General features: G+C 49.1%; 1 protein-coding gene across 1 annotated transcript in view; it reads right to left on the minus strand.

The window, feature by feature from the left end:
- TAFA4 (TAFA chemokine like family member 4) overlaps nucleotides 1–11,009 on the minus strand; it is a 157,193-nt gene extending 146,184 nt beyond the window's left edge. The window contains exon 1 of the mRNA XM_070391737.1: nucleotides 10,942–11,009. The gene's annotated coding sequence lies outside the window, so the exon portion shown is untranslated. The remainder of the gene's footprint in view (nucleotides 1–10,941) is intronic.
- Nucleotides 11,010–13,678: the final 2,669 nt, after the last annotated feature.

The raw sequence follows: 13,678 nt of genomic DNA on the forward strand, positions 1-13,678 counted from the left end.
AGCAGGGCCGATCAGGGGGTTGAGGCGCTGCCCCCTGTCACACACAGAGCAGGGCCCATCAGGGTGTTGGGGCTCCGTACCCTGTCACGCACAGAGCAGGGCCAATCAGGGGTTTGGTGCGCTGCACCCTGTCAAACACAGAGCCGCAGGGCAATCAGGGGATTGGGGAGCTCCCCCCTATTAGGCACAGAGCAGGGCTGATCAGGGGGTTGGGGCGCCTTCCCCTGTCACAAACAGCAGGGCGGATAGGGAGGTTGTGGCCCCGCCCCCTGTCACACACAGAGCCGCAGGGCAATCAGGGGGTTTGGGCGCTGCCCCCTGTCACGCTGATCCCGGTGCCGAGAGCCTCGCTGCTCCGCTGATTCCGGTGCTGGGAGGCATATTACCCTTTTACCATATAGGATAGAGGCCTGGTGCAAGGGTGGGGGCTGGCTGGTTTGCCCTGAAGGGTGTCCTGGATCAGGGTGGGGGTCCCCACTGGGGTGCCTGGCCAATCTGGGTGAGGGGCTGAGGGCTGTTTTCCCGGAAGCAAGTGACTGAAGCTTCCAACCGCTCCTTGTTTTCTTTTTTTTTTTATTCTGGGCCAGCTTTAGCTCTGAGGCCTGGCCGCTGAAAACATCAATACAAGGTTGCTAAAGCTCGGCTGAATGAAAGCTGGTCTCTGGGGTTTTGTTTACCTTCTTATTTGCAACATAGTACATAGTTACTTAGAGTTGTAGCTCAGAGGCCAGCAAGTGAGGCGGGGAATGTTTGAGTTTGCAGCAAGCAAGCCTCATGTTTGCTTCCAGCTGCCTGGCTGCTGGCCGCCATCTTGGCTGACAGTTAATTTGCATATACTCACTGATTAGCCAATGAAAAGGGTAGCGGTCGTACACCAATTACCATGTTTCTCTTTTATTAGTGTAGATGTCCTCAACTACAGGAAATGCGCCCTATTCTCTAAAAGAGACTTAGGGACATTTTCAAAATCAGTTTCTCATACATAACACTGAAGAAACCAATATCTAATTTGTATTTTTGGCTGAGTCATTTAAATTTATCTTCAAAATCATAATATTTAGACAAGCATTCAGTATATTACAAAATGAGAAATTTACATGCTACTCAAAACAATATTGTGTGCCACGCCAGCATGGCCAAAGGTGACCCTGAGAGGGGGTGGTAAAAAATTTAGAAAAGACAGACAAGAGAATAAAGCTGGGTCTGAGTGGGATGCTGCCCTCTCTGATAGAGAGACAGCGCCACGGACTACAGGCCATGTCTTTATTTTATAGCCAGATGCCACGAGGCAAAGTAAGGGCGTGGTCAAGATGTTTACAACATTCTCGTGGGTTTCCATCCTACTCAATTACATGCACCTGAACTCTATGAAACCCACATCACTCAGGCACATGGGGCCATGTGTTCAGACCATAGGTTCAAGCTCACAACTATAGCTGTTGGCTATAATTGTGCTGGGAGGGCTGCTGGCTAGCACATCCGAGTGTTTTTTAGATATCGTCAACTGAACGCACGGCGCAGGCAGAGCCACGCCCTGGGGCTAGGACACCACTCAGTCTGACTTTCCCGCCCAGGTGCTAAGGTGGATGGATCCTATTAACTCAAGACCCACCCAGATGTGATGTAACTTCCTGTTACCTCGAATATATATTAAATTTACTTCTGGTGCTGCGCATCTGTCTGTCCATCCATCAGAGGGCAGACGCCACACCCAGGCCCAGCTTTCCCTCTATTTCTGTCTCAGTCTTGTTTTATTCGTTTTCCCTTAATCCTCGTCACATTCTAATCAAGATTCATCAACCCCTGCGTTCTCTCTTTCTGCGCTGGTCGAGGGAAGAGAGAACGCCCCCCCCCCCCCCCCCACCCGCATATCTGTCCTCCAAGCTGGGACTTGCATGTGGCCATGAGAGGACTGTGTCCTCTCATCAGTCCGAGGCTTGAACCTGTCCAAACACTGTAGCAGCTCTCCACAATATTGTTTTACAAAACTCTCCATATTAAAAATGTTCCTCACTGAACAATGAACTACAGTGATGCAAAGTCTGTTCCAGGCTTGGCAGCCTGGGCATAGTGTGGGAACTTGTTGTAAATGTAAATCCTCAGGCTCCATCCCTGACTTACTGAGCCAGGAGCTCTGAAGGGAGGCCCCAGGTGATTCTTATGCACTGGTCCAAGTGACAACATTAAGAATCGCAATGACACTGGAATTGGGGAACAAGCATGCCAAAGAAGACTGACAATATGAAATAGATTTTAAAGATCCAGAATATGAAGAAGAAAAAAAATTGCAATCGGTATAAATCCTGTATCCATCTCCCGTTGTTACTTACTTCTAATTAAATGAGGACTGTGAAATTCAAACATAGATGGAGTCAACTGCTTGTAAGTTCACGTCTAGTTACATTACGGTTCAGACATATTTGCACATCAAACTGGAATCTGAGTTTGCACTTGGGATCCTGAGTCCTTTGTAAACGCGAAGAGTAAATTCAGAATAAAAATGTCTTGAAGAACCAGTTTTCTAGGAATCGTGCCAGTCCTTTTTCTCAGGGTGACCTTAACTTTCAGACTTGAGGAATATTTTCCTTCCTGATTAATACTTTTGTAGGATGATTAGTGTGCTTTGCTCATTTATAGATCAAGACAAGCCAACTTTTCACTGCTATCAAGAACACCAAGAGGGTGGGGGGGGAAGAAAAGAAAAAAATTAAAAACCAAAAAAAAGAACACCAACATAAAAGGGTGACCAACATGCTAGGCCGGTACCAATGGTGAGCTGACCTACATATATTCTCAGCTCCCCCTTCTTACCCAGGAGGAACATGGGCTGGTGTGTTCCAAACATTGGCCATTTTCCTCTAAATAACACAGAAGCCTTGCCAATGAGCTGCACACATCTGACAGGCAGATTGCAGGCTTACTGCCAGGCCTTCGGAATCAAATCAGAACACCCATCCCATACCTATTTGTGCGGACGTTAATTTCGAGTGTATTTAAATGTCTTCACATCTTGCTTTTGCACTTCGCATCCAGCAGAGCCTCCTCCACTGTGTGATCACAGCAATGAGTAAACACAGCGCGCTCATGAGGGGCTCAGGCACCACCAAATCGATCCGCTGTTCATGCTATAAGGTGACAAACGTGTCATCCTCTGCAGTAACTCCACTGCTCTACGTTTTTGGTGGGAAAGATGCCCCCGGTCTCTGTGAAGTAAAAACGCAATCCTCACTCAGATCTCACCTAAGGCTGATCTTGAGCTTCATTATTTCTTTGAAATGTCTCAACCCCCCAACTCCAAAGAGAAGCAGAAATTGGCATGGCACTTTAAAACCCATGGGTGGCATGGCTATTAACTGCAGAAGACTAGAGACAGAACTGACATCAGCAGCCAAAATAACCACAATGTACATTTATTTTGATAAAATACCAATTTCACAATGAGCGTTTGACTCATGGGAACTCCAAGTCTCAATCAAATTCCTCCGTGTGGCAAGATGAGGACTTGTAGAGCTTCTCCTTGGGATAAACATGTTTGTTATTTATCTCTTATTCCCTTCCCCCATACCTGAGCCAAATGCATGAGCAGTTCTAGGTCAGTATTTCTTGAACTGAAAGAATGAATGATCTAGGACAAGCTTTGGCTCTGGACCACACTGCCCAGGTTCAAATCATGGCTCTGGCACAGCTACCTGTGTGTCTCCATCCTGGTGCCTGACCCTCCTCATGCACAGGAGAGGTGGCTGTGTCCACCTTGTAGGGCCGGGGGTGGGAGGGTAAATTAGACAGTACATAAAAATATGTAAAATAACACAGCCACTATAGGAAACAGTATGGTGGTTCCTCAAAAAAGTAATAACAGAATTACCATATGTAATTCTCACAGAAATTCCACCTGTGAGAATATGCCCAAGAGAATTGAAAACAGAGACTCAAACAGATATGTGTTCACCTGTGTGCATAGCCACATTATTCACAATCGCCAAAAAGCAGCAGCCCATGTAGCCATCGATGGGTGAATGGATAAACAAAGTGTGATAAATAGCACACTGGAAGGTGATCCAGCCTTAAAAAGGAAGGAAATTCTGACAGACACTACAGCATGAATGAATCCTGAAGACACGCTCAGGGAAATACGCCAGAAGCAAAAGGACAACTATTGTGTGATTTTGCTTACGAGGGGCCTAGAGCAGTTCAACCGGCAGAGACAGAGAGCAGAATGGTGGCTGCAGAGCTGGCGTGAGGGGGAATAGGGAATTGTTTAATGGGAACAGAATTTTGGTTTTGCAAGATGAGTGAGTCCTGCGGCTGGAAGGCGGTGACGGTCACACTCCGTGTGCAGGTGCTTCCAGCCGCTGAGCTGTGCACTTGGCAGTGGTTAAGTACACACATTTTTATGCTGCTTATATTTCACCACAGTTTCCTAAAGATGTTTATTGGTGCAGGACCCAACAATAACCTTAGTCAACAGATGATAGCTATTGGTGCTACTATAATATTTGGCAAGGTCAATAAAGCAAATACTAACAAATATTCCCTAATGTAAAAACAGCAAATACCCGCAGAAAACTCTAGTGATAGACATTTGCTATCAAAGTTCCAATTCCATTTTAGTGTCTCCTTGCCCACCCATGCTTCCCCCCTCCCTGCCCCTGTTAGTACCACGTGGCTTCACTGGGGGTGTTAACCAGCTAGTTTCCAAAACCTCAGCTGCCAACCAGCCCCTAGATCTCTGAGGTGGGTGGAAGTTCAGCACATGGAGAACAACATTGGTACCAAGGGACAGATGGCGCAGCCACACACAGCTTTGATGGAGAGCCATGCTCCTAGCAGACAGAGCACAGAGGGCAGGACAGAATGCGAACAAAATTTCAGTTTGATGCGGGGAGGACTGGGCCATGCTGACCAATTTTATGGCTCTTTTGGTTTGTGTCTGTCTGTGTGCGTGCGTGTGCTGAGAAGGAATTAATCCAAAACTATAGAGGAAGAAAGCTGTGAGTCTCGCACGCGAAGCCGGCTGCATAATCAGTTCAGAAGCAGAGAAGAGGTGATATGTTCACATGACAGATGACTTCAACCGTAGAGACCACAGTGGTGTGTTGCCCACTAATACATGCGGGAATGCACCCCAGTCTCATTTCCTTGGGGTGGCCCTACCTCAGCGCCCACTGCATAAACTATCTGTGGCTTTCAAGCTACTTGGAAGTTTAAACTGCAGGCAATGCAAAAGGGAGGGCTGAGGACCTGCCCAGCGCTGATGCTGGACACTGGCTGTCTTGACACAGAGGGATGTGTTAAAACAGTGGTTCTCAACCTGTGGGTCGCGACCCCTTTGGCGGTCGAACGACCCTTTCACAGGGGTCGCCTAAGACCATCCTGCATATCAGATATTTACATTATGATTCATAACAGTAGCAACATTACAGTTATGAAGTAGCAACGAAAATAATTTTATGGTTGGGTCACAACATGAGGATCTGTATTTAAAGGGCCAGAAGGTTGAGAACCACTGCGTTAAAAGGACTCACATCCCTTCTCACTTTGGATGTTTTATGACTAATATTGAGACAAATTTTTAACTAGAATAACACACAGCTGTGGAAAAGAATGGCATATAGCCCTTTCTACTAGTTACTCATCCTTCGGAGAACGGCTCAGAGCAGACCTGAGTCTCACAGAAATGCACGGAAAATGGTCCCCCCTACGCAGGCCGCCTGCGTGACCACGGGGCTCACCTGGCCACCGAGGGGCCTTGGCCCTGGCCGTGGCTGCACACAGAAGCCTAGAGCGTTAGAGGGCCTTGGCTTACACATCGGAGGCCGGTTCCCTGCCAGAAACAAGGGCTGCAGACCCTGGAAAAGCCACTTGGCTGGGCGCCTAACACGCTGCCCGGGGCAGTGCCTCAGCTACCGCACTTGGGACACTGTGGGCAGAACAGTCTTTGCTGTGGGGGCTGGGCCGTGCCCTGTAGGATGTTTAGCAGCATCTCTGGCTTCTGCCCACTACAGAGCCACCCAGGGCCTCCCCACACCACAGGGCACCCTCAGGGGGCCCACTGCCCCGCTGAGAAGCCCCGCTGGAGACCCTCGGGTCATTTTACAAGCTGTATCCAAGTCCCGAGTTTTAGACCCAAAGGCACCTACTATGGTATACCAAGGACTCACCAACATTTTCCTGATTGACTAAGCAAAGAATGGTATGAAAATGAGAATAAAGAAATAAAACCATGAGTTTTCAGAGAAAATTTTCGGACATATGGCATAGATGTGAAGCTAAGAGAATTCAAGCAGTCACAGTGGTCATTGAAAAACTAGTACTAATAATAACTCCCGCTTCTGACAGTTCCAGTTTTAGTTAAGACAGTTCAAATGCTGCAGAATGTGCAACTGCTATCTAGTCTGGAATGAACTTACAGCACTAACAGCCAACACAGATCGTTTCGTAGGCAATGCCATCTTTTTATTTTACTGTTTCCTCTTTATAAGAAATACAAGGGTATCTTTGTAGCTTCTAAATGGGATACTTTATTCTTCTGCACTAACAATATTACAAACACTCTCATAAAAGGAGACAAATTAGCCACATCTTTACTACCTTCCTAAATACAATGTCTTTTTATTTGCCAATTTATTAACAAGAACTCCCTAATATCTGACACTAGCATACTTCTGAATTAAAATTATTTATGCTCATGATAAATGTCATTAGCATGAGCATAAATAATTTTGAATTTGGCATCTCTTGAATTTTAAAAACAAATGATTTAAAAGGATCCAGTGTGCTTTCAGATTCATGACTGGAAATCAGTATCTCATCCACACGGAGCGGCACCCAGTGACCAGGATGCTTCATTAACATCAACACCCTACACCTGGCACACATGCCGTGGTAAACAATGGAGGACACCATTCCTATTACAACCAGGCAGTAAGTAGGCCTTTATTCCTAATCATTGGTTTGGGTTAACAGCAACTAAAAAGCACAAATGTTAAAAAGGAGACTATCACACACTAAGTTAATTTTCTGAGTTCTCTTTTCACAAGTAAATTAAATCACTGCCTAAAACTGCCTCCCCATTATTTTAACATCTGTGTCTTCCCATGTGTTCAAAGGTCCAAACTGAGTCATTCCACCCAATCCTCCTCCAGAGCCGCCTCCCCTTTAAATGTCTCCTTTGTCACTGCAAAGGAGACAGCGACTAGGAGGTGACTCAAGCGAACTGCGGCTGCGTACAATCCTCCGATCCTCAGCTGGGCTCCCCTGAGCCTGGAGAGTGAAAGAGGAGGAGGCTGTCGCGCTCTGCACAGACGGCTGAAAGAGGGTCCTGCCCATCACAAGTCTTTCTCCACAGGTCTCTACTGGAAAGGGCACTCGGCTAGGACCCAGGACCCCAGGTTTCAAAGCCCAGTTCATTTAAAACCAAAGTGATCCAAGTCACACCTCCTACCCTGCATCTCCTAAAACTCTGAGGGACTTCCCAGATTTAAAATTCTGCAAGTCTTTGAGTCTTTCTTTAAACCAGATTATGCAATTAAATTCATGTTTTAAAACACACACACAAAAGAATCCCTGGCCGGGTAACTCAGTTGTTAGAGCATTGTCCTGATATGCCAAGGTTGTAGGTTCGATCCCATCATGGCACATACAAGAAGCAACCAATGAATGCATAAATAAGTGAAACAACAAGTCAGTGTCTCTCTCTCTCTCTCTCTCTCTCTCTCTGCATGCACACGCACTCTCTCACTCTAGGATCAATAAATAATTTTTTTATTTAATTTAATTTTAAAAGAAACACAAAAGAGCCATTTTAACTGACTTTAGGAAGGAAAATGGATTTCATTTGTATGGCAACTGTAAAACAGGAAGGTACCTTTATTTTTCCCCCACAAATATCAAACAGAGGGCGCCAAAGTCACTTACCTTGTGAGAGCCGGTTGCTGGGATCACCAGCTGCGTGGGTATCACTACAAAGCACAGCTCCGAGGGGCCAGCCGAGCCCACTGACCACCTAGGGCCTAGGCCCAGCTTGAGCTTTCTCATAACATTTTAAAAACAAGTAACTATAAAGTGGTTAATATGATCACTTCACCAACCCCTTGTGGACACCTTTTTCCTATTGCCTGACCTCCGCTCTCACTCCTGAATCTTCTCAGCGCAGGACAAAGCACGCGGCGTAACTGCCTGGTCGGTTTGACTGGCTTCAGGAGCTGAAGTCATTTTGCTAATCCTAGCAGCTTTATATCCAACACCTGACGGCACCCACAATGTACACAAACAAATTAGTCCATCCCCTCAATGTTCCATCCATTAAGGACAAAAAAGTCAAAAGGCTAGTCTATGCACTATGATAGCTCCTCATGCACATAAACAAATGGAGCCAGAATGCAGGGTGAAAACTCCCAACGAGGAAGAAGCCATGAGAGGGGAAATGTGTTTCAAAAACTGCAATCTGAGAATTTTATTATTAAGCTAAGCTTCTTAGTATAGAAACCCCCAAAGCTCTCCAATTGTTCAGCTAATTTAGGGTTTAGAAGAGCCAAAAAGACCTTTCCCTCCTGTTTTCATTCATCACAGGCAATGACGAAACCCTGCTCAATACAATATGTGACTTTTGTCGATGCACTTCAAATCAGATAGAGGATTGGCTGGTGATGATGTCATGGCCTGGGAAATCCCCAGTGAATGTAGTTTTAATATCAGGCCTCCACTCATCGTTTACATAACAAAGTATGTCAAGTGTAACAAGGAATGAGCTGTGGAAAGGTAGTAATGGGATAAAGCAAAGCATCGTGTGTGTGTGTGTGTGTGTGTGTGTGTGTGACAAAATATAACTAGGTCATCAAACAATACACATATCTAAAAAGACCAAATAAATGAGTACTGAAATTCAAGTGACCTAGAACATTCTAGTATTAGAAACTAGAGGCCCGATGCACGAAATTCGTGCAAGAGTAGGCCTTCCTTCCCCCAGCTGCCGGCACCAGCTTCCCTCTGGCACCTGGGACCTGGGCTTCCCTCCGGGACCCAGGCTTCCCTAGCAGCCCTGGCTTCATCTGGAAGGTTGTCCGGAAGGATGTCCAGTCTAATTAGCATATTACGCTTTTATTATTATAGATATGGAGAGGTTACTTCTCATGAAAAATATTCAATAATCAAGAACAATTTGTAAGTTTTTGTATGTTAAGGGAGAAGAGAAAGAAAGAAAGCCACTAAGAAAAAAAAAAGCAGTCACTGGGTAACTTTCTTCTCTTTAATGAGCAAAACTAGACAAGCCAAACGTGACTTAAAAACTCAATAAATTTTAAAGTGTCAAAGGGTAATGAGGATGGTCTAGATCTAGACAGTGAAGTCAGGCAGCGCAGAACAATGAGACAGACCTGAGAAAGGAAACCAAACACAGCTTTCAACTATGAAAATACCAAGAAATGTCCACACAAATGAAGAGCCCTTTTCGCACAAATGCACGATGCCAACTCACGCGGCCAGTTTGGGAGGACAGTCATCGTTAGTCATGAGGACTCTGAAGGCTGCTCTCCTGCTGCCTTGTTAGGGGCTGCATGGCCAATCCAAAGGGAATGCTGGGCTTGCGCACTGACTTATGACCCCAAACTTAGCAGAAATGCTTCTCCCTGTAAAACCCACACAAGCTGTGGAAGATTCTTCTAGTCATACATCTGTTCTCAAATGACTCAGTGGAAATACTGATGTCTTGCATTGTGAAATGGCTGTTCCTAAATTATTTCAGCGATTTTTTTTCTACTCCAGTCCCTGCCTGAACAGGGCTCAGACACATGGACAAATTGCCCTCAGCTTGTCACCAGTCAGCAAGTGGTCCGAAAGCTGTGGACAGTCCTGGGGCCCAGGATTTAGAGGAAGAACTGGACCAAGGCTTTGAGCATGCCCATCCCCACGCTCCCGGGTGCGTGTCACATCACACTCACCTCGCTCGTCTTGGAGGGACAGCCATTGTAAAGTTCAAGGATACAGGTGCTTCACGGGTGGGAGTGGGGTCCCTCACATCCTGGTAGGGGATGTGCAGGCACACAGTAGGTCTCAGCAAGTCAATGAACCCGTGCCTACACATCTCGCTGGGGGAGTTGACTCATAGCTCGGAGAGGGTTCTCAGAGGGGTCCGTGTGCCCCAAAACGATAAATGATACTAATTCAAGAGAACAGCCCAGCAGGATCTGGCTTGGGCTGCTTCGCTAGGGGCGGGACATCAGACTTCCCACTTCCCATCTCCCCCGGGGGTGAGCGCGTGGCTTAGGGTAAGAATCGGGTTGGCAGGGCAAATGAGGCAAATAGGTTTGAAAAAGAGGGAAAGAAACACAGACACGCCGGATTGGCGGGCAAATCGGAAAGAGAACTTCCAGACGCGCTCCAGCTCTGCACCTGAAGCAGCGGTGCGCTCCCGGCGGAAGCGGCGCCCGCGGAGCCCTCCAGCGCGAGCCGGCGGCCGGCCCGGCGAGGCTGACCTACTAACCCCGCCGGTTCCTAGGGGACCCAAGGCGGGCGCCCCGCGGGGAGCAGCCCAAGGCGGCTTCTCCTGAGCAGGAGCTCACGGCGAGTTTGCCCTCCCTCTCCCACCAACCCCGCGGCGGCCGCCCCGCCCCCGCGGAGCGCCCCGGGGTCGTCCAATGGCCGCGGGACCGCCGGGGTTGGAAGCAGCACCGCCCGTCCCCAGCCACACCTCCTCGTTTCAGGGCACCGCTTCCAAGTTCGGGGTCGCGCCGATTACGGCACAGCTCCCCGCGCTCCACGCACCGCGGTGCGGGGCTGCCCTGAGCCGAGCCGAGCCGAGGCGGTACCGAGCCGAGCCTAAGGGACAGAGTGGAGCGCGGGGTCCGAGCCCCCAGCCCCTCCTTTCGACCCTCCTCCCCCCGTCCCGGCCCCCTTACTCGGCCAGACCCGGCAGCCAAGCGCGCTCTAGGCGGAGGCACTGACCTCCGCACCGGCGCCGCCTCCCCGCGGCCGCCCCTCGCCTCCGGGCTCGCTGGACGGAAAGTTCCCGCGTCTCTGGGTAGACACGTCCGAAACTGCCTGCCAAAGCCAACGCGGCGTCTCCCGAGGCGGCGGCAGCGATCCGCCCGGAGCGGCAGGCAACCGCGCGGCCGGGCGCCCCGTCCAGGGCAGCGCGCGGCGAGCAGTGCAGTGAGCTGCGAGCGCCCCGGGGAGGGGCTCGGCCGGCCGCGGGCCGCGCTGATTGGCTGGACCCGCGGGCCCTGCCCCCGCCCGGCCGGGGGTCCCCTGGGCCGGCCCTCCTCCCCCAACCCCAATCCCCCCGCCCTGCTCCCGCCCTGTGGCTGCGCACCCACCCTCAGCTCCCGCGCCTCTCCCGAGCGCCTCTCGGCGGCCGCCACTCGGCAGGTGCCGCTGTTCCTCCTGAAAGCCTGCGAGCCGCGGGAGTCCCGCAGGAGGGAGACGAATTGACTCGCAATGGAAAGAAATCCCCACGCGTCGTGTCTCCTCTGAGGACCCAAAGCCGTTTGCAAACAGGCTTCCTTAGCCGCCCTTGAGCGTGGCACCTGCGCGACTACTCTGGCTTTTATGTCATTTGCTTGCATGGAGAGGAGGAAGCCCGCACTCATCTGCACCTGAATATTTATTTCGCCTCCCAACAATTACAGAAATACAGCTACGACTTTTTAGACTTGCACCTCATTCCAAACCCTCGTTCCTTCTTCTCCTCTCCCCGAGTGAAGTACTGCTAATCAGTGGCATTAAATCGTATTCACTTCAAAGAGAAAACCTGAAGACAACAAAGCCGAGGGCAGAGAGGGGCCATGACTGACTGAGGACCGCGCAGTCATTAGTGGTCGCTGTGTGTGATTTGAACCCAGGAAGCATTTCTGCGGTATCCCCTGAGAACTTTCGAGGAATGCAGACCTGCAGACCTCACCTGGAATCAGAATTTTCCTGTGACAAGATCCCCACGTAACTAGACATGCATGAAGTTCGAGGGGCCTTGCCCCGTACCACCTGCTATGCACTGTCCTTGGTTTGCCTTACAATCTTCACTCCGATTGACATAACATTCCGCCTCATCCTGCCCCAGTTGCACTCCAAGGTCAACTTGCCCTTCTCTGAGCTTCCTGCTTCAACAATCTATGGCAGGTCTCCCCTCTGTCTCCCTATTCACACACACACACACACACACACACCATCTTACTTTGTTTATCATTTAACATTTTCAATCCTTTCCTCTTTTATTATCAAAGTGGGACTCTGCAGCCAAACACAGGTCTGTTACTGAGTTGTCGCCAGTCTGAGAGGGAATGAAACCTCAGGGGCAGGGAGGTCTGTGAGGGGCCTCAGTGTGGAGACTCTATGAAGGACAAGGGCAGATCCCAGGCAGGCCTGCCGCTGCCCGCAGGAGGTACAGAGCTCTCCTTGGACACCATTCACTCCATGAAACTGTGGACCTACTCTGTGACAGGCACTGCAAAAGAGGCTGGTGTACACGAGGTAAACAAAACAGGGGCCCAACTGGTAAGGCAGGACAACAATCTTTTGCAAGACAATATTCCTGCCATTCATTCCATAACACCCTTTTTTTCTCTCTTTGCCGCCCATTTTACATCCTTTGAGGTTGTGCAAAATCAATCAATGTCTTTTTCATAAAAATGGGGTCAAATTATTTATCTTCTTGTGTAAGAACCTGTGAAGGTCATGCCAACAGGATTTTGGACACACACACACACCACTCCTTGATGTGCTTCTGTATTTGAAGACAGTGACACCACGTGACTTGGACATTGCGTTTCTTGTCCTCATTTGTGTAACACCCAGAACAGCCCTGGGCACGTCCGGAGCTTCATCAGTACACTGGTAACTGACACCAGCTCTCCTAGGCCTGGTGTAAATCCTCTTAGCAAGTGAGGCTTCAGTTTTGAAATCTTGCAGGGCTCCTGTACTGACTTGTGCTTTTCACTTAAGAGACTAACAGGAAGAATAGCTAACATTCATTGGGAGCTTGTGTGCGCTATGCTCAGAGTTTCCCATGGACTATTATCCAGATAACCTGGCAAAATAAATGCTCTCATTATAATCTCCATTTTACAGATGAGAAAACTGGGTCTCAAAAGAGGTTAAGTAACATGCGCGGTTGAGACCACCAGCCAATGGTAAAATTATGCCAAGAGCCCATCTCTTTACCTGCAAGGCTTGGCAAGGGTCGGCGAGCAAAAGCAAAGAGCCTTGGTCTGTTCCTTGGCATCTGTCTTTGAAGTTTTCAGAGCACTGTTTTCTGATTTTTATTTGCCCCAGCCCTCTAGCTTTCAAGTTCACTTTTCTGCCCAGATATTCATTGGGTTTTCCCTTGCTTCAAACTGGGAACTTGGAGAACTTTGATAAATGACACAACGGATACATTTTTTGCTCTTCAGTCTGTCTATGTTCAGGCAGCCTCTGGGGAAATGTGGGTCAAGTGTGGAGCTCAGCCTACTTTGTCACACACCCAAAGTGCATCCCAGGCAGCTCCCGGCACAAGGCCCTCTCAAATAGTAGGAAGGCAGCACCCCCTGCCAGAGGAAAGGCTGTGGGCCGGGCTGTGCCAGCTGTTCACACTGGCACTCCCAGACCTCCCGCGAGAGGGGGCCCCTGCCAATGGCTGCAGCTTGTCTTGGTGCATCACTCTCCATCCTGATGGCCCCCCACAGCCTGGCCAGGGAGAAAGCTGGGA

Source organism: Myotis yumanensis, unplaced genomic scaffold (assembly GCF_028538775.1).
Source record: "Myotis yumanensis isolate MYYU_CA2020_CCGP unplaced genomic scaffold, mMyoYum1.0.hap1 SCAF_14, whole genome shotgun sequence".
NCBI lineage: Eukaryota > Metazoa > Chordata > Mammalia > Chiroptera > Vespertilionidae > Myotis > Myotis yumanensis.